This window comes from Myiozetetes cayanensis, unplaced genomic scaffold (genome assembly GCF_022539395.1).
Source record: "Myiozetetes cayanensis isolate MyiCay16 unplaced genomic scaffold, myiCay2020 scf15, whole genome shotgun sequence".
In the NCBI taxonomy this organism is placed as follows: Eukaryota; Metazoa; Chordata; class Aves; order Passeriformes; family Tyrannidae; genus Myiozetetes; species Myiozetetes cayanensis.
Genome location: NW_026087159.1, coordinates 13,419,649 through 13,440,481, shown reverse-complemented (window position 1 = coordinate 13,440,481; position 20,833 = coordinate 13,419,649).

Here is a 20,833-nt window from a genome sequence, read left to right as displayed (position 1 = left end):
ACACACTGGGAGAGGGCACAGCATCAGGCATGAAACACCCCTTTCTGCCACAGCACTAAACCCACAGAATAATTGTCTCCAACAACATTATCCCTGCTGTCATAACACAGGGAGAGCTGTGCATGGGGCCTGGAGAGGAGGGCACTGGTGACATCAGTGGCAGAGTTCAGCTGCTTCCTCAGCCGTCTCCAGGGATACCTGGGCTGTGTTCACCCAGTGCCTGACAGGTGTCCTGGCAGTTCCCTGCCTGGCCAGTGGCAGCTGCTGGCTGAACGTTGTGACAGCAGCACAGCCCAGCAGTCAGAGGGCAGTGAGGATGGAGCCTCATGCAGCTGAGTGCATCTGCTCTGTTCCTTGTCTGCTGGGGCGGTGTGTTGTACCTGTGTCTCAGCTGCACCCAATGTTCCTCCACAGTTCTGTGTCACAGAGCCATTTATTGTTCCTGTTCCCCACCTGACTGCAAAGGGAGTGGGGCTGCATTTCGGATCTGCTGGAAGGAGTGAGCATCTTTCATGTTGTTTCCTTCAGGGAGCTCTGTGAGCGTGGGATGAGCCTGTCCAGAAATACACTGATTTTGAGGAAACTGAACGAGGGTAAGACCAGTTGCAGTTACTTCTACAAAACCACGGGCCAGGTATTTTGCTGGGGTAATATCCAGTGTGAAGTCAGGCAAGCTGCAAATGTGTTCAGACGCTGGGGTTACATCCTCCTGTCCCTCAGTACTGATCAGAATTTACAGCTGTGGTCAGGAGGCATCATTCCAAGTCTGTGGTGAGGGCAGGGGGGACCCGCCGGGCTTCGTGTGCCCTGCACACCCTCTTAGTCCAGTGGCTATTTGTGGTCTGGGGTCTTCTAACACCTCCTTGTATTCCTTCTCCATGTCCATATGGGCAGCCCATCACCTGCTCCTTCAGCTTGATCCAGCCTTGGGACCCTCCAGGGTCTCAACCCTTACCTGAAGGTATCCAGTCTTTCCATGTAAGGGATGCTGAAGGGACAAACAGGAATCCTCTCCTAAATAAATGATTGTAATCCTTAAGTGATTGTTGAGAAATTTAACTGTGGTAATTCCCAAATAAGCCACGAGATGGCAAGTTATGATTGCATTAGGCACCTCGTACTCCTCACAGCAGCAGCGAGGCAGTCAACAGGAAAAATCAAATTACAGTCACTGGGATGGGGAAGGTACATTCACAAGAACCATTTATGAAATCTAAAGTTCCTTTTCTCTGCCTTTAAATTTGCTGGGGTTCCCTGACGTACAAAGGACTATTTTCCTCAATATTTTCTGGTTGTTTTTGTTTGTTTTAAATAGCAAAAATAAAGAGAAGTTTCTCTACAAAAAGATCTTCTTTCAGCCGTTGGAATTTGGGGCCGAATTAGCAGAAGTTCTTAGTTTACACCCAGCCAGCTGCAAAGCACTTCCAACTTTCCAAAATTGTCTTCTGATTCTCTCAGTCCATAAGAAATACTGTGGAAAAGTGTAAGTGCTACATGTTTCTTTAATAAAACAGAACAAATGGCCTCTGTTATATGAGCACATAATTTAAAAATTATGCTCCTGAATTCCTTGGTTTAAAAGTAAAGGAAAGACACCTTTCCAACAGTCTGAAAAAGGAAACCATATCCTTTCAGCCTAAAGACACCCTTTGAATGTCTGAACTATGAAGAAAATCCCTTTTGGAAGATGGAGTCTTTCTGCCATTCTGGTTGCAAACAAACACACAAACTAGCTAATGTTTTTCTTTTCTTCTCCTAAAACTGTATTTGTCTCTGTGATACTGTTAAAAATGCAGGAAGACTGATGGAGAGAGGTGGTAATAGATGCTAATCAACCACTAGGTTGTCCTGGATGAAATAAATCCAAACTAAGTGCTTTGCTACCACATGGATGCTAAAACAGGTACAGTTACTGTCTATGCTAAGGGGATTGATTCAGATCACTGACTTACTATTTATTTGCTTTTTCCAATTACAAAAATCCCATTTTCTGGCATTGCTTGTGGTTTCAAGACAAGCCAAATCCTGGAATGGAAGCAGCTGTACTGTTCTGTTTCCAAGGTGTGCAAATACCACTTTGAGAGGCGAGGCAAGGGAGGAGAGAATGCATGTGAAAACTTGGAGGGAGCAAGTGCCCAGCTGAGGAATCAAGAGTGAAACCCTGGCTGCATTGAAGCCCCAGGGAATTCTGCCTTCATTTCTATGACTTTCCAGATCTCCTTTGCCTGTAGTGTGAATGTCCTCTCTTAACATTTATCCCTGCCCATGTTTGCTACTTTCTCCTCAGGTAAAATCTTCGCACTTCATCTTGTCTGTTTGGATTCATTAGCATTTAACAATGAGAAATCCCCTCAAACTGCTGGAACCAAGCTCCTCTAGCAAGGAATAACATTTTCTACACTCTGTGAATTTGAGTGACAGACAGTATCACGGTGCAATGCACCTATTCATGAACATTTACATCATTTATATCCAACCCTTCATCTTTCAGCAGCAGTTAACTGACCCAGTGACTAAACAGCAATGCAAAACCTCTGTGACAGTGACAAGTGGTGATAACCAGCCTGCTGACAGCCTTTTCCACGTGCACTGCTGTGCTTGCTTAAAGAACATCATGAGCAATACTACACCTTCAGTACAACTTCATTGCTGCTGGCTTATCTCAGGTAGACCTTGAAGGTCAAAGAGAAAGTAGCTCTGTTTTTGGAATAATAGGGGTGTCTCTCTGGCTTTATTCAAGTCCATGATAACTGTCAAATCCACTTCAACAGAACCAGGATTTTATTAAGGGCTTCACTTCAAATGTCTTAAAACATCAGCTACTCCCAGGAAGTTGAGCTGTTGGTGGTGTGTCTTGTTTCCTGTGAAAAAAATAGGATTAATTAGGAGAGTATGTGCTCTAAATTGCTAAAAAAGATGAAAATATATACTTGTTCATCATTTGCCAACTCCTTGGTTCCTTGTATCCTGGTTTCTCTTTACAGCATGAATTGCTTCACTTTTTGTGTGTTTGTGTACGTATACATTGATAGAAATCAACATACATGATGTTTTTTCCTCAGAGATCTGAATAAGGTGCAGTTGGGTTCAGTTAACAAGTTCTCTGTGCTCAAACACTGCTCTGAAGTGTGCAGAAAGCAGCTCTGATCCTGACAGCTGCCAGGACAGCAGGGAAAACCCAGTCCAAAGGGAATAAACTGCCTGTGCTGTGCTCTTCCAAAACCCTGGTCCAACACCAAAGCCCAGCAAGGGGATTCTTCCCTCAATTATGTGCTGTATATTTGAAGACTTGACAATGGCACCACTGCTGTCAACCACCAGGAACTCTCCCCCTGTAAGCACAGCCTTGGCTCAAATATTTGCTGCCTCTTCTATTGTCACCATAAAGGACAAACTGCCAAAACTGGCAGGTCCACATCTCACTGGGTGTGTGCTGGGCTCAAGTTAAGGCAGGACTTGAGTTGGCCAAGAGGGTTTATATGTATTTAATGTCCACATCTATTACCCTTCCGTTTTAAGGTGTGTGAAAATTATTCAGGGAATAACATTAAAAATAAAATAATCGTGATTAATTTTCCACAGTGATCTATTTGGCTTCTATCACTTGAATCAAATATGCAGTTCAAGCCTCGCTTGCCTGTGCTTGCTTGAAAACAAAGCAGTAAAGTCAAGTGCAGTTTACTATCAAAGCTGTCTACATGTGAAACAAAATCAGCAGGAAGAAAAAGGTCTGGATCATGAATATCTGGAAAATATCAGAAAATAACTGGAGCACAGCTGTCTGAACAACAAACAGATGGCTAGCAAGAATGGGATTATTTATCAATAAACTGATAAGCAACTACAATGAGGGCTGAGACTCTACATATGCCCAGTTTTGCAAAAAGGATTCACATCCTCCAATTAATTCAACAAATAAGCAAGCATATGATTTTTTGGCTTAAGACAACTTATTATTTTCTTCTTAGATTAAAATCAATGGAAAAATTGTACTAAAGTCTGATTTCTTTGCCTATACTCATACCACTATAGAAAATGCAATTCATTATTTATTATTATAAAAAACAAACAAGCTGGAAACTTCTGTGAGATAAGAATAGGAATTACAAAAATAAAGCTGAAGTCAAGTCAAGAATATATCTTGACAGATTTATATATAAAGAAAATTACTCCCATATTCTAATCAGTGTTTACAGTGAGAAAGGTAAAATATGTCTGAGAACTTATGGCCTTATAAACATGTTTTATATTTAAAATACTCCATACTCTTCCCATTTTTGAATTATTCATTATTAGTTCTATTTAGTTACAGGAAACAAAAACTTAATTTTAATGTACAGATAGAATTACATTAACTGTAGTTACATTTAAGCCTCTTGTAATTAAAGACATTTAATCCCAAATGCTAAGAAAAAGTCTCTGGAGACCATTAACTTGAAAATTTGTTTACAACTTTTGAATAGGATTTGAGGATGCTAACTTTCAACCCTGAAAAAGCCACCTTACTATTTATTTAAATTAAACTTTCATGGATTTAAAATCCAATTTAAATATTCATGACAAATATGCTTCTTATTTAGGGAGCAATGCATGCATTAGAAAGCATACTGATTAAACTCAGTGTAGTTTTAATGGAAACAGGTAAACTCTTGATTAGTGGCCAGTAAAAATCTGTTTTAATTTACATAAACCCACATCTTCTCTTGGAGCCCAAGGTCTACCTCATTTAACTTTGTGTCGCTTGACATAAATAATTTTAGCATTGTTATACCACTGCTAATGACTTTCAGCAGAATCTTATAACATATTCTGACACAGAGTTTATAGTATTAATGCTAAAAAAGAAGTTGAATACAGAAGAGTGAAGAAATAGATTTATTTTTTGCTACCCAGTTAATTTTTAAGTTAAACTATCAGTGGTGTTTTGTTTCAGTTCTTGATTCAGAAATATCTCTTGCTTTTTCAGAAAGGCTGTTTTAACACACGAGATTTGCAGATTTTCAGTCACAATGAATTCTGTGTTGCTTTCAGTCACGGCCATGCAGCAAGTGAGGAATGTGTGTGTGTGAACACAGAGCAACCACAACTGGCATGAATTTACTGCTCACAGCAGAAATAACCCGACATCTGCTTTGGCAAAATGGAAATTCAAGCCAAGAAACACTTGGGAGTCATCACTCAAGGCACCAGCAGAGCAGAGCTGACTGAGAGAAAATCTATTTACACCTAAGCCTTGCAGTCTGCACCCAAGGAGGGCTCATCTGCCCAAGCAGTGACAACGACACAGTCTTTTACTCAGCAGGAAAGACCAGAAAATGGGCAGTGTCATTTTCTCCTTTATGTCCAAACATTCCCCACACCCAGAACGAGCTGGAAAGCAAATCCTAAATGTTTTTGGTTTGAGACAATGTGTATAATTTGAAAGTGCTTTTGCTGGGTGGAGGTAAAACAGTCATGAAGAATGGTTTTTAACTCCATATCTTGTTCTCATATTTATCTTATAGGTGCACACATTATCCCTTCATCAAGAGAAAGCAGAACAAGAAAAAGCTTAAAATGCAGTAAGAAATCTGGTCTGGTAAGCAACAGAAAGGTAAAAACCTATAGGCAGCATCTTAGAACTCATAGGTTCTCCATGGTCAGCAGCAAGACTTATTTTGGACCACTATTAATTCCTGAGGCCACAGAGCCATTCAGTGACGTTGAAACATATTTTCATCATAAAAGTGATTAAAAAGGTTAACCTTTAGCTTTATCAGAGCAAATATCTGAAACAAGACTTGTGGCACAATTAAATACAGGGAACATTCACAACATTTGACTTAGATTCAATGTCTTACCAACACTTAAATGAACAATTGACAATCCTTCAAGATCCCTCAGATTAAAAAGGCACACTTAATTTGGCTAAAATTGGCTGCAATTCCCAGCAAACTGAACTGTTCCAAGCCTTATGTTATCAACTGAAATACTTAAAAATGGGAAAAAAAAAGGAGATACACACACATAACTGGATTTTTAGAATGAAAAGAATTACAGTCAATGTCAGAGTAGTTGTTGGATTCAGAGAGCACTAAGCCAGGCCTGATAGCACCTGGTCATGGTTCTAACATAGGGCATGAAAATATCTGAGTCAAATAACCCACAAAAGTTAGTGATACTCAAGGATGGCAGTGAAAGCAGAATTGAATGCAAGAAACTTGCATGCAGTCAAGCATAAAGAAAAACACATAAAGCTTGTGAGCAGTACATGGCACTTGCAATTAATACCAAGTGTAACCTGGTATTAATGCTAATAAACTATGTGCCAAGTGGGTTTAAACCACAGTGACAACCTGCTTACAAGAGGAAAATATTCTAGGAGAAGAATTCTGTCTCATCTGTGGAAACTGTAAAAAAATATCAGGGTTCTGGAGGGCAAGGAGAAAACAGTTGTGGTAATTAGTTCTAGTAAGTAATTGTTGACTGAATGATTTGCAAAGTCCCTGTCCTGTGAGATGAGATCGGGTCTTTTTGCCCCTGGGTCAGACTCGATTAAAAAAACCCACACAAACAAAAAAAGGCTTCAATGTTCTCTGAAGGATTGTAATTGATATAAAAAACCATTAGCATGTAATTATCATGCTTGGACTTCACAGCATCTCAACAGCCAGATCATGAAAGATGGTGTAAATATGCACTTTGCACACTTGCAGGAGCCTGGCTGAAATCATAAAGACATCTTAAAGCAAGCAGGGCATGGCTAAATATTTAAACAATTATCTCTAATGAAAACCAAGGTTATATTTCTGTTTGGCAGATCCAGGAAGTTTTAGTCTTTAGAGCAAAACTCCCAGAAGTTTTATATTTCAGTGCATCCCCCCACTCTCTTTCTAGTTCTTGTTGTTGGTGCTTTTGGTTTGTTTGCTTTTGTGGGGTCTTTACTTTTTTTTAATTGAGTATTTGTGCAGTGGAATTTTTCAGTTCAGGAGAACTATAAATTTTAGCATCAGATATCAACCTCTTATTTAATATGTAAGATTCAAAACTCAGCAATGAGACAAATCTTCCATTTTGTCAGGAATCAATATCTAATTTACCTTAGCAGTACTTCAGAGGCAGAATTCATTGGAAGTTATCACTAGAGTGGGTATCTGTGCTAGCTCATTCACAGCTTATAATTCAAAAATCTATTTTAAAGACATGTTGTCTGGCACAAAATATTACACACAAATGAGCTTGTTACAGTCAACACTTTCCTTGAAACAACACGAATATTTTTCATTAGCAACTCTTTTGTCTGACAGATCATCTTGTCTGTGCATTAATTACACTGCCCTTTGTGCAAATGAATTAAGTTCCCATGTGCTCTGGGGCAGGGAATGCATACTTTTTCACTCAAAATAATTTAGCAACTATAGCATGACACTGCAATGTAAATAAATGTGGGATAGCATTTTTATTACAGGCACACCCAAGAATATGCATGACTTTTCAAAATCCTCGGTGCTGTAAACTTGCAGGGCATATTTAAATCAAGTGACAAGGCTTTACCTTCTTTGTACTGGACTTAATAATCTATAAATGAGTGATTTACATGTAAGTGTAGAGAAATGAAGTTTTTTATATAAAGGATTTAAAATTTCAGATTTCCAGAGCTTGCCACAATTCTGAATTGGGATTAATTTTTCATTTCCTAGATCAAAACTTAAAACCTGTAAAAACTTAATGGAAAAACTGTTTTAATTCCTAACAGACATTTCTGTTTGTTCCACTAGAGTGTGAAAATAAGATGTATTACTCAGCATTTAAAGATCTAATGATTTATGTCTTGTTTTTTTCATGCGTCCTTAAGTCATTTGACTGCATTTAACCATGGAAAAATCTATCAGTAACTTCCAAGCAGATTATGAACTTCTTAGTAGATTTTTGCTATTAACTATCATCAGTTATTTCAAAGTAAATCCCAGTGATGCAATCTCAGCTAAAATAAAATAAGCTTGTCTCCACAAATCAATCCTATCAATACCCAGGGAGAAGTCTACAGATTTTCTATATTTGATGCTTGGGTATGTTTTCTCTCGAAGTTATAAAATCATAACCGGTATAAGCCACAAGGTGACACTTTAGGACTACTGGAAAGAGATCATCATCTTGGCAAAATAAATAATTTTGACACTGGAATGAACTGGGCCAATTATTAAGTACACAGCAAGTGTGAAATTGGTCTCAGACTTTTCTGAAGGGGATTGATTGCCTGCCTGCCAAGGGGCAGGCAGCCAAGTGCTGTATTGACCCACAAGAGGAAGAAAGGAACTCAGAAAATTTTTATTGAGGGGTCTACCTTCCTGTTCTCAAAGCCATAAACCAGTTTTATTTATGGAGATGAAAACCAAATCAGAAGAGTGTGCATTACGTGAAAGGCTTGCATTCTCAAGGAGAGCATCCCCAAAACTTGGCACTTAGAAGGGGTAACGTGAGATAGATGTGTGTGGAGCTGGAAATAAACCATACATTCAGCAAGTCTATAGATCACTGACACTTGTTTCAGCAACTGTTCTCTAATATGCTGCAAGTGAAAGAAACTAGGTTAGAAAACATCGTTTTACAATGTGCTCAGTAGACAGCTCTGCCACAAGCTGCATAATCAGTGTTGGGTTCTAACAGCAAAGCTGTTATTAGAAAATTCTTATTCAACACTAATCAGTCTTTCTAGAGAGACACCAATTCTTAGCAAATCCTTGATGTAATTTGATTAAAACCCCAACCTTTCCATAACAGATAGTGCCATAAATATAGAGCACAAAAATATACACATTTCAAAACAAGGGAAAAAAAACCCCACCTTAGAACACAACTGTGATTCTTTCTTCATGCCTCTTCCAGACCTTTAAATCCTTTCCCAAAATTATTTTCCTCGAGGATGCCAGCAACAGGCAGGATGTAAACACTTGAAAAAAGATGCTCAGGACATTCTGAGGACGTGCCCTGGGCTCCCCAGGTGAACAGGAGACTGGCAGGGCCAGTCAGCAGAATCATGGAATCACAGAATATACTGCTCTGTCAAGTCATGCTGGAGCAAAGTATTTGCTTGCCTTAGCTGAAAAAGTCAACTTAATCGACAAGTCAGCTGAGGAGCCTCATGCAGCCCCTTGAAGAAGAGATGAGTGGACATTATTTTCCTGTTTGTTCATCTCTTGCTTTCAGGATGTCTTGCTGAGACAGGTAAAGAGATAAAAGGACTTGGGACTTTTTCGGGCATTATTGTACTGTGTTAAAAAGCAAAATGCAAACCTATTTTTCCTGAAGTCCCAGCACCTGTAAGACAATGGTGTGTAAGGGAAGCAGTCGATACTTCACTTTCTAAAATTCTGAGCATTCATAGGAAAGTGAAAGCAAACAAGACAAACAATGAGTTTCTTGGATATGGAGAAAAGCCTAAAAACACAGCAATACCATTTATTCTCTGTAAATTTGACAGAAGTTCATAGATTTTAAACCACTTTTTTTTTTTTTCTATTAGTTTTAGTGCATGCTTGTCTATTAGAAAAGTTTCCTTTCCCTACTGATTTTACCATTTTCCATTCAACAGCTTTTTCCTCCCATTTCCTACAGGGAATAGGCTATCATGGCAGGCTTTTGTTTATTTCTTTATGTACCTTTGTATTATTAATAAGCCCTGGGAAGAGGATGTGTTACTTAAGCTCCCTCTGCTGGCTCTCCAGCAGCAGAAACACAACAAGTGAAAGGTTTTTCTCTCCCATTCCCTTTTTATTAGGCTTTAGAGCTGGGGAACTGCTGCTGCCAAAGTTAGAGAGCACAAAGGAAGTGCAGAGGACTCAGAATACTAATGTAATAAAGAAGCTACTGGAACTAGGGACAGTAATATCATGTACAAAATATTATCTAGGTAAGTCTGTACTCACTGCCTGCAGCACTCACCTTCAGGCAAGGCACCCACAAACTGGGAGATGCACTTCCTTCCACCCCTCCTTCTCACCTGCTTAGGATTTAAAACCAATTGTGGTATTGACAGTCATAAAGCTTTCTCAGTTATGAACATTTCACTCCCACCATTTCAAAATGTAGCTTGGATATTTAGGTCTTCACTAAGGCTTTATGCAGACTTTGCAGATTGAATTGAGTTCCTGTGAATTCTGTTCCAGCTGTTCCACTGAGATGTTAAGGATATTACTTCTCCCCCAGGAAAATTTAGGAATCTTTTAAAAATAAAATGAAACTGTACAACCTGCAAATTAACAAACAAGAATATAATTTAACATTCCTCATGATTCACAGTTTCATCATCTGATTTATATTAGCTCTGCACCTGAACTGAAAGGATTTGGAATAATTCAGAGCATGTTGTTGAAGCATGATTGCTAAGGGTATGACAAAAAAGCACCTTGAAGGTCCCTGTAAAAGCCAAGAAGGTTTAAACAGACACATTGAGAAAAATAAGGATGCGGAAAAGATTAAAATCTATAGGAAATAAAGAATGGGATTGTTTTGGCATTTGGTTTATATTTCATTTAAGTTCATGAAAAGGACTGCCTGAAGACTTACTCTCTTGAAGGAAAGAGAAACATTCCTAGTTTGTTTCTGTCATCAGTAAATAATCTTTTAAGTGTTCTCTGAAATATTTTCCCTCTCCAGGAGTTTAAAGAAATGTTTAAAGCACCTTTCCCAGTTGCTTTGCTAGAAGGATAAAGAACAGGCAGAGGGTTCATAGTGCCCTTTCCCTATTACAGACAGATATCCCATCTCTCCACTCTCCCCTTCCTCTTTTCCCCCTCTCCTAAAGAGCTATTTACACACTGTAAGCTATTTAGGGCTAAACTCATCACGTGGCCAAAAGCAATGGAAGTTTTCCCATTTTCTCAAAGAGTGCCTAAAGGTTTACTTTGGATGGTGAACTGGTTCCTTCAGGTGTGCCAATCAGGATTGGGCATCCAAGAAGTGGGCTGCTGTTTGTGCTAAACTAATGCTATTTCCCAACCAGTTCCAGGCAGGTCAATTTTTCTTTATATGACACTTGCACATAAAAGGTTCTTATGAATACACCTGTATTTTGACACAATCACAGTATAGAGATATTTAAAAAATAATAGTCAAAGTATTGAGTGGATCATCACAGAAGGCAGGGATGCACTGGGAAGAGCAAGACAGCCTTGGCTTCAGGGCCTTCTGACATCAAGAGCTCTGATCTTACTGCATTGCTTTTTAGAATTCCCACAACCCTGTTTTTAACCACAGTAAACAGTTGCTGAAGCCTTAATGAACCATATGTTCAGGATGGCAAATGCTCCACTCTCAGAAAAGCCGTAAATTCATTTGCATTTTTCAAAACTCCCCGATCAGTTCATTCTCCACTGTAAATCGTCAGATGTAAATGTCTCCTTCCAAGAATATAAATGACATTGGTGTTTTATTTGTACATTTCGTGCTGATGCACGTCATGGAACTCACTGGGGGTGTGAGCATCTCAAGGTTTCCTCTGGGCTGGAATCATGAACGGTGGCTCCAGGCAATTCCAGATCAATGATTATAGAGTTCCTTGCACTTCCATAAGAGCCTCTTTCTGCCATACACGTATGAATGTCATGTTTTTTCCAGCATAAACTCAATACTGAATTTCTTCCTGAACAAAAACTTTCCTCTGTTTCACTGCTGTATTTAGAAATAACGACACAGAGTGAAAAGGAATAATGTTTCAAACTAAGAATCTGGACTATTTGGCTTATCAGAATACTTTTAACCATGTGAGTATTCTTCAGTATCTTCTATTATTTCAGAGGGAGCACAGGCAGTTTAAGAGGCACTGCCAGTGATGACCTCTTTGCTTTCATTTATGTTGAATGTTCCTTTCTTATTTATCCTGGGAATTCTTCAGGATAGGCACAATCTCTTAATCCATCTGTACAGTGCCTAGCACACTGCAGATTAGTGCCTAAAGTGCCTAAATAACGATGATTTCCAGTGGTTGCTATCTATCAAAATCCATTTTAAGGCTTCCAGCAGAGGTCAGAATTGCTCAGTGGTTCCCAGGAATTCTTCCCTGTACAGAAAAGTGATTTCTGAAATCAAAGCTAGAAGGTTTCACTGCATAACTGAGACTTTGCTGCAACCAAACGTGCATTAGATTATTTATTGGTAAGGGGAAAAAAAGATGTAGCTAATTAATAATTGCCTCATATTTTGGAAAGCTAATGAAGTAGCTTTGGTCTCTTACAAAAATAATTTGCCATAAAAGATGAAGTCTCTGAACTAAAGCAAACCATTTAATAGATTAACTGCATATCAGTAGTAATTTGCTTATGAAAAGGATACTTGCATTAGAGAGGATGACTTTCATTCATGAAAAGTTAAGGGTTTCACTATTGCCAACAACAAAAAAATACTTATTGTTTAAACTCTGGATTTTCATATTTGTTAACAGCATTTTCTGGATTCTTCTGTTGTATCACAGGCTTGCTTTGATTTATACGAAGTTAGGAGTCTTACTATTACTGGAAGAAAAAGGTAATTATTTCTGCAGTGGAAAGAAAGAAAAAAAGAAAAAATAGCAAAATTACAAAGTGATATCATAAAATAGCATCAGGCTTTTTTTTAGACTTAAAGAACCAAACCAAAACAATACAGATAATGGGATTCTAGCTGAGTCAGTGAAAGTGTTGGGCTAAAGCAAGATGAGGAGAAGCATCTGGTTGAAGAGCCTCAGGGAGTAAAATGGGGAATTAAAATGAAGGACAAAGAAAACTGAAGTAACATGAATTGGATTAATAGTGCTGTAAGTCACAAAATATCCATCCTGACAGTCTCTGCCAGTTCTCTCCTCAACTTGACCTGCACCACTTCCTTTTGCTCTGGAATCCTCAGAGTAGCTGTAGCCCAAGGCTGTTTGGATCTCCCACTCTGCACACAAGTTTGTGTTCTTCCCATCCCTTCTTTTGTTGCCTGATTCTTAGGACAGTGACTTTTTCTCCCACCTTCTTCTAATTCTTGCACTGATCTCCCACTTCTCTTAAGTGAAGCTTTTCTTCTTTTCCTAAGTTCCCAAATTCTGTGGGCAATCTGCTGAATGCCCATTTATTTCACTTTGGTTTGATCTTCTGTTTCTTCTTTTTCTATTCATCATAACCATACTTTGGGACATCAGTGGTCATCCTTTGCTCCATTGTCTCTGACCACCTCTCTGACCATCACTGCTCCTTTCTGTCATCCTTCTGCCTTTCTCTTCTTCATTTCCTCACACAACAATAGTTTCCACTCCATCTTACTTCGTGGCTTTGTCATTCCCATCTGTCTCTCTCTCTCTCCCCCCTGTTTTTAATGATCTCTTCAGTCCTCGAAATACAGTTTTAAATTTTAGTTATGCACAACTCCAAGGAAAACAGCAATGCAGATGTTTCTGTTCTCAGTATGTGACAGCCCCCATTACAGCAGTAGCAATAAGAAAGAGAGGGGGATACAGCCCTTGAGAGAAAGTTCACTACAAAGTAATGAGAGCTATGGAGGCTTCAAAAAAAATCCTGCCTCCATGCATTTCATTTTCAAAACAGTTGAAGAATTTGAGTGAATGGAGTGTGCAGAATAGCTAGGTGATGAAATTCATACCACCAAAGGTAATTCCTTTCTTCACAACCACAAGGAAAGCTTCAACTTTAATCCTGACCGGCAACAAAGTGGGTTTGTTTGTGGGTTTGCTTTTTTTTTTCTTTTACATTTGCAAGGATGATGAATAATTATGTGCATACCTGCCAGAGCAAAGTTAAAGTATCTGCCAAGCTCTTTTTGATACTACAGTGCATTGGGGAAAAATAAAGTCTAGCCACATTTTATTATGCATTTATTTATCAAAAATCTGTCATGCACATCTACCCTACCAGATTGCAGACTTAAAAGGTAAGAACAAAGGCTGTTTGTTTTGGGTAAAGTAATCTGCAGACTAACTCTATTGCTGTACTTAGAAAAGACTTACATCCTCTGCAAGGGCAAGGGGAAAAAACAAACCATCAACTCTGAGAGAACGAGATTTATTTAGCATTTTAAAGTTTCTTGAATGAAGTTTACAAAGTGATTCAGTCTACTATTATTTATTTAGTTCTCTCCCAAGGACTATCAGTTATAGTAAGCTGCATAAAACTGTTGGGATTTTTCTTCCTTTATGGATTGTTATTTGAAGTGTGTACAGAAACTTCACTTGTTTGGGTATTAATTCAATGAAAGCAGAGATAAGCCCAAATCAAACTAACCACTAACAGATTCCTCAGTCTATAAAGGACTGTTAAATATTTAGGAGAAAATGCTGAAAACCACCCTGGGATAAACAACTCACTGACCAGTGCCTAGCTGCAATTTTTGGGACAGTTCTTATGGAGGTGGATACTGAAGGTAACAGAACTGATAGAATTCATCAAGTTTTTGATCACTTCTATTTATTTGTGCTTGCATTTTTATTTTATAGAGAGCATTATATCCACCTTGGAAAACTTCCACTATATTAACCCTCACACAGTGAGACCCTAATCCTTTCCTGACGGATGAGCCAGGAAATCAGCCAAAACTCATTTGAAGCTGATGATAAATGTTATTATACTGATCATGAATGGCAGTCTTCATACAGGTCCTAAAAGCAACACAGCACTTGGAGAAAACCTTTCTGCCACAAAATCTCCTTGTCCAGTTCAAGAACAACAGCACATACGAAAAAATGCAAGTGATTACTTGCAGAATTATTCTGCATAATAAATGAAAAATACTGGTTTTTCTTGGCAAACTATCCTAATGCTAACCTGAAACGTTAACCATAAATGTCTCAGTCTGTTCATACCTATCACTGGAGTGAAGACACAAGAGTCTTCACTGGAACACAAGGGTTCCAGAGCTCTGACTGTGCAACAGAGTTCTGGTTGGAGAATGACATGTAAAAATAGAATTTCCACAAGATCTCACATCTTCTCCCTTGAGGTCTCCCTCTCCTCCTTGCCTCCCCTAGCAGTGCAAGTTTAACAGCTCCTCAGGCAGTTATTTAGAAGCACCGAGCAGCCTCAGGCACGAAATGCCTCAGCAGGAAGTTCTTAGCCTTCAGTACAAAGCTGTTTCTTTGAGGTGTGGGCCTGTACATCAGCTCATCTAGAAAAAGGTAGATTTTGGGTTTGTGCAAGTGCAAGGTTCTGTCTGTGATGCAAGACACAGGGAGATAGGTAATAATCATGAAAACACAGAGGAATGAGATCCCTCAGGCATTCCTCACTGACAGAACATATCCACACAGGAATACGTATGGATGGATGATGGCAGCCCAGTCTGTAGCTCTGTAAAGCTTCATCTGAGGGAATCCAGTTCTAGCCGTGCTGCAAACACTGATACAGATTCTCAAATTCAAGCAAGCAAAGAGAGCTCTGTTTAGCAGGAACAGCAGCAGCAGAGGGAGAGGGAACAACTGCACATTCACACATCGAGTAATTCGTGACCTTCAGATGCACAGATTTTGATCTAGAAAAGAATATAAGAAAGTGAATGGGTAGAATACAGGTGCTGCTTATCTCTAAAGCTTAGAAGAAGATATCTTGTTCTCAGGTGGCTCCAGGCAATGCTGGTCCTGCTATTTTGAGCTGCTAAAGAAAACCCAACAGAGAGAATATGAGGTCTCAGTAGAAGCAAACCCTAAACCAAAAACCCGATGTAGAAGAAGAAAGAATAAACAAGTGCCTGCAGCAGGCTGGGCACAGATTAAAGAAAGTGTTACCAACAGGACAGATCATTCTGCAGGGAATGCTCTCACCAGCACATATCTCACAGGGGGTCCTCCTTTCCCAGGGCTGCACAGTGCATGATCCTGTAGGGTGCAAGATGACAGGAGGACAGCTCCTCAAGCTCACAGTGCACGGGGTGTGGACAGCAAAGCACACAAACTCTTGGCTCATTCTCTCCACAGGGCATGGAAGTATCATAAGGTGGGTTGAATCATGGAGCTTCTCACAGCTGGAGTCCAACCACGAGTGCTGAGAAGCCTTAACCGAGGACAGAATTTAACCCTCAGAACAGAGGATGTGGTGAAACCCAAGCAGGTTGTACCTTCTCCCAAGCAAAGAAGGCAGAAAGTCAGTGGGCATCGCTGCCAGGAGTCAGGTGTGCAGGAGCACCCTGGGTGTGGTTTTCCTTGGAGCAGGGTCTGTGAGGGGGAGCCTCCTCTGGGGACTGGGATGGCACCCATAGAGACTGTCAGTGCCCTCACCTCACTGTCTGCCCCCACTGAGTGACTGTTTTCCTGCTGGATACCCCTGAGGGATCCTAAGACCCTTTGGGTGGAAGAACCTGATGTGCTGGGTGCCCTTGTGGGTGTTTGTGTGTGTGTGATGCAGCTTTGGGCCATCACTCCTGTCCACGTATTCCCCAGGGGCACAGTGAACCTGTAACCTGTGAGATGCTGTTGGAGCATCATCGTGGTTACCCCCTTGTTTGTCAGCTTGGGCCATCGACTTTCATTGTGAATTAAAGTTGGTCTGAGTTTTTTATCTGCATGAAGTTGTTTTCCCGTAGCTCTGTGACATCAATGCAATGTTCATGTAAAGGAAGACAAAACCCACCATTTGTTTATGTTCTTTTGTCCTCAGAAACAATTCTGCCCATGTGGCTTTCAGCTGTAGCAAGAATTACTGGTTAATCTCTCTGATAGACAGTCTAGATAGTCATGATTAGCCAAATTAACTACCCAAGCCTGCTGTCTGAAAACATCTATTATTGGAACTTAGATAGAACTGCAGAGCTTATTTCTCATAAGGTATTAGGACTGCGAGTGCATCTGCAGTTTATGTTTGTGAGACAGGCTAAAAAAAGGCTTGTTACTCATTGCAAACAGAAGAAATACAGCTGAGTGGAGGAAAAAGAATCATTTCAGCCCAGTGCCAAACCCCACATTCCTATTGATTTTTCCAAATGGCGACACCTAGTTTAATTTTATAATTAAAAAGGAAAAAGTCCATTTAAAATAAGAGATAAATCATAGTAATTCAAGGCCAAATGTTGAAAATTTGCTTCTGATTTTCACCTTCAGTTTAACATTCATTATCAGTTATGGTGGAATGGATTGAGGGATTATACTTTGAAGCCAGGCTGCCAAATTCTACCCATTGCTTATGGTCAGAACTGGAGGCATGCTGAGGGGCTGGAACACTTAGCCCTGCATGTTTAGTATGTTTAAATACGTTCTTGTGCAGTGGTGTCAACACACACATCATTTGATAAATTGCACCTGCAATTATGTGTCTACCAAGCCCACCTTTTGAGTTGCATTTCTTCTGTTTAATCTTTCCTATTAAGGTTCAAATTGAGATCACCCTCCAGACCAACACAGTTAATGATGAATGCACAGCTATGGGCACAACATGTAAAACCAGCATTCCAGATATATGGGCAAGTAAGAAAAACAAATTCATTGCTTGCCTAGGTACTGAATACTTAAGTTCATAGGAGGATTCTGGAACAGGATTTGTTTTAGTAGTGCCAAAACCATGGCTAAGCAAATTCTGAAACAAGTAGGAAGCCTGCAATGAGGAGATACCTCAGTTCTGCAGAATCCAGTAAAGTGGAAATGACCCGCTCATAAAATCTCTTAGAAGAGCTGATCCTAAAGCAAAAATATTGTTTCAGTTTAAAGTAAAAAAAAAAAAGAAAAGAGATAAGAGAGATTTAAATGGACAGTTACACATTATTTTCAGCTCCAGTATCATGCTAAGACTCTCTGTTGAAGAAAACACCTACCTATATCAGGCTACCTATCCATCAGGCTGGAATAAGCCTGATAATGTCTTTATGAGGAAAGCTGAAGACTGTCTGTGTAGCAAGACTTAACAAGGCCATGGGTATTACAGCAGGGTAGAAGGGTAGATTGGTCTATCTGGAACAAGAGACAGACAGAACTAACGAGAATATTGCTGTGCAAAAAATCGTCCTTATCAGACTTCAATTTTAAAAACATTTAAGCAATAAAAGGATCTTCCTTGTTCCTCCTAAGTGTCCTCTTTATATTGTGGCCAAACAAAAGATAGCTTTCCATTTTAGAAACAACTTTAGCTATTCTTTTTTTTTTAACGCATCAAAAGAAAAAAAATACAGAGTACAATGAGAGAAAAACATTATATAAACAATCACTGCAAAACTTGACATCACATAATAGAAGACCTTTTGTTAACTTAAAGAGTATAAACTTAAAAGCCAGAGGAAGCTTTTAAAAGATTCATTTAAAATATGTATTTAGAATACTTCAGTAATGCTACCACCTGAATACTAATAAGAGATGAGGGCTAAAAGCCTTGTACAAAAAAGGTATGTTTACTAAATGGATACATTGATCACTGAACTTTACACAGCATTAAATTTTAATGACCTTCAATGATTTGAGAAGCCTTGGTTGTTTAGGTAAGAATTCTAAAAAAACCCATGGATTTACATTTACAGACTGCTTATCTCTTTGTAAACAACAACATATTAAAAAGAAATCGAACAAACCCCGAAAAAACCTCCTCTGATGGACAGTAATGACCATCCTGTGCAAGGCAGTAAATGCATCAGAACCCAGGTGGTAAACTTTTTGTCTCCTGCTCTGTTGAGAGTGAAGGAAGCAAAACACACTTTTAAAGGTGTCTGTTCCTCACATTTCATTTACAGCATAACTTGAAGGGCCTCATTCAGACTTACTGTCTAAACACCAAACACTGAGCAACACTAAAATGCTTGGAGCCTCAGATGGGGACAGAGCAAACACAGACAAAAAAAGAATGCTGAGGGTCAGAATTGTCACAGCTCAACATTAGTCCAATTCCCAACTCAAAATTTGCTGCAGGGAAATGTGGGTTCTGGATTTTGGGGGTGAATATTCCAAGACTTGACTCATTGAAAAGGTGGAAGTCTCTTTCTGGCATAGTCAGATATGGCCACATCCCTAATTTCCCCCAAACTCTCCCACGGCACTAAAATACATTTAAATTTTAAGGATCCACCCCAGAGTAATGAGGGAACTGGTGAAAGAACCTGCCAAACCACAAACTTAAGAATGCAGGAATATATTATATTCAATTTACATGTTTAAGAAAAAAAACCAAAACAAACTACCCTTGTTACCTGCTGTTTTGGTGCAGGATAGTACTGAAAAATATCAGCAAAAAATTATGGAAATTTAGTTCTTTATGAGATTTTAATCTTATAGCATACCTTGTAATAGGCATTTATTACAAATTTAAAGGAATTCACTAAAATGACTAAAATACTATCTTATGTTTATAGTGATGAGAAGTCTAAAGTACAGTTTTTGGAGTATAATGCAACTGCCTGTTACACCAGCATAACAAAAGGATTAAATAGTTAAAATTTCAGCAAACATGCCTACTGCTGGAAGTAAAAAGTGTATAAACTGACACAGACATTGTCCCACTAAAAGGAGACATGAGAAGCTTTGCTGATACCTTACAGTTGTACAGTCTCTATCAGAACACCCAAAGGCAAGACAAACACAGCTTTCAAACTGCCAGTGACACAAAATCATGTTTCTGCTTAATGAGGAAAATAATACATGACTCATCAAGGATAATGGGAATATATTACAAATTCCAAAGCAAGACTTTATGCATCTCTGATCTCCAGATAATTTTTTTTTAATTAAAGCAAGTAAAGCGAGAGCAAATAGAGCTATAAGGAACAATTATTGAATGAGAAATATGTCAGTCAGATAGTTCTGAGCACAATTACACTGGGATAAATTTGTCACATTATCTTGCCTTTTCTAAGATGCTGAAAAGAGCCTTACCATCACACATACAGAGAAGACTCTAAAAAAAGGCCTTGAGAACTTTAAATTCATCCCAAATTGCATTAATAATAGGAGTTTCTCAAATATACTGAACAGCAAATAGAACTATTAATCTCAGTGGCTGACAGCATATATTTCACCCAGGATTTAACAGTGAGAGAGACAGGGCCACCTGGACTTGCTGTTCTAAGTGACCTTGCTGCTATTCTACATTTAACTGTGGGGAAAAAATATTTATTTTGAAATAGCTGACTTTTCCTTGGGGAAAAAAAGACGCCTCAAGTTTTTTCAAGAAGCGACCTCATAATAAGCAATTAAACAAAGCAGGAAAGCTTTAGGCCCATTCCATTGCTGCTCTTCTCAGAACAGCATAAAGTTCATCATGAGGGGGCCGAATTAGAAGTGTGGGTGACTTGACACCATCAAAGGCAAAAGAGAACCATCAGTTTCCATAAATGGACCTTCTTATCACCAGCAAAAGGACGCAGCATGGTCAAATTAACAACATAACCCCGAGCTGTTCTAGTCACACTCATCCTGGTCATGCTGCCCTTTTCCCAAGGGAGAGGAAAAAACACCATTTCTGCTGCAGTTACTCTCGTCACCGAGCAACCTATGACATTCTGGTCAGTGAATGGGATGGATTTCAGCTCATCTGGTGTTACTTTTAATTACTTTGTTGTACCAGTTTCAGGCTAGCTTTTCGAACATTTCCCTGTGCTTTAAGTACAAGCAGTATATTAACAGGGGTACGAGGAGGTCAAGTCATGTTAAGCTCTACAAAATGAAACAGGAGTTCATTCAGGGGAAGAGCAGCCAGAACTTAGCTTGGTCTGCTTCAAATATCCTAATCATAAATACCGTCTTAAGGCTCACTGCAAAACACTACTAGGATTTCAAATGGTGATCCTGTATTACAGTTCAATAATATTTTGCTGTATCAGAGCCAGTCACGGGTAAACAACACTTTTAGAAAGCCTTCTCTGAAAAACAAGTAATTTCTTCCTCCCAAACACGCTGCCCTGCTGTGAATCTCACTGTTCT